A 1,112-nucleotide genomic window follows, 5' to 3' on the forward strand; every position below is an offset into this window, starting at 1 on the left:
AAAGAATCTTGCCCAGAAAGACACACATTCAGACAGGTTTGCTCTTCAAAGAAATAGACAACAGGCTTATATTTATGAGCTGGGACCTACAACTGCTTCAGGGTGATATCTTACCCAGAGAAGCAGGATAGAAGCACGGCTTTAATTCTGTTTTTTGTTTGTTTGTTTGTTTGTTTGTTAAGATTTGTTTACTTTTATTTTATGTGTTTGGATGTTTCGCCAGCAGGTCTGGGCACTGTATGTGTGCAGTGCCAGAAGAGGGCATCGCGTCCTTTGGAGCTAGTGTCACAGCGGGTGGTGAGATATCCTGTGTGGTGTTCTCTGGCCTCCACACGGAGACACTCACATAAATATATACAAGTCCCCCAACCCTGTCACACACAAATAAATCATTTTTTTAAAAAAAATTTGGTTTTCCACAAATTTGGTTTTCACCCTTATACAAGCTAGGCTAATCTTCTGTTTCATTTCAATTTTAATATATGTGCTGTTGTATAGAACACCATCATCTGCTTCTCTGAGCTTTTCCTTTGGAGCTATACTTTATCAAGACGGGTGTCTGTCTACTGAGGGAATGTTAGTAACAGTTTAGCCACTGGGTACTATCAGGCTTCAGTCGCCCTGTCTAGCAATTTGCTCTATAATCAGAAGGCTGCTATGTCATCTTTATAGTGTGTAAGTGTGTGTGTGTGTGTGTGTGTGTGTGTGTGTGTGTGTATGGTAGATTTCCACTTTTATTGTTTAGCAGGATAAGTAATTATAGTTTTTGTAACTAACAACTTTTTTTTTTCAAAAAAATTATTTACCTTTATTTTTTGTGCACTGGTATTTTGCCCAAATGTATGTCAATGTGAGAGTGTCAGATCTTAGAGTTACAGACAGTTGTGAGCTGCCATGTGGGTTCTGGGATTTGAACCTGGGTCCTCTGGAAGAGCATTCAGTGCCCCTAACCACTGAGTCATTTCTCCAGCCCTTATAACTAACAACTCTTAAACCTCAGCCAGTAAGGGATTATTTTTTGCTCCATTCTATTGCATGATATTTCGTCACACTGTGAACCCTGAAATTAGGTACTGAAAAAACCTGTTTCTAGCACACATCTTTAGTCCAAG

The 1,112-nt window shown here is 39.5% G+C and overlaps 1 non-coding gene across 1 annotated transcript; it reads right to left on the minus strand.

The window, feature by feature from the left end:
• Nucleotides 1-400: 400 nt before the first annotated feature.
• LOC129670335 (U6 spliceosomal RNA) lies at nt 401-503 on the minus strand. Its single transcript, XR_008719168.1, has one exon. It is a non-coding gene; the product is annotated as a U6 spliceosomal RNA (small nuclear RNA).
• Nucleotides 504-1,112: the final 609 nt, after the last annotated feature.

This window comes from Psammomys obesus, unplaced genomic scaffold (assembly GCF_907164565.1).
Source record: "Psammomys obesus unplaced genomic scaffold, mPsaObe1.curated_primary_1811, whole genome shotgun sequence".
NCBI lineage: Eukaryota > Metazoa > Chordata > Mammalia > Rodentia > Muridae > Psammomys > Psammomys obesus.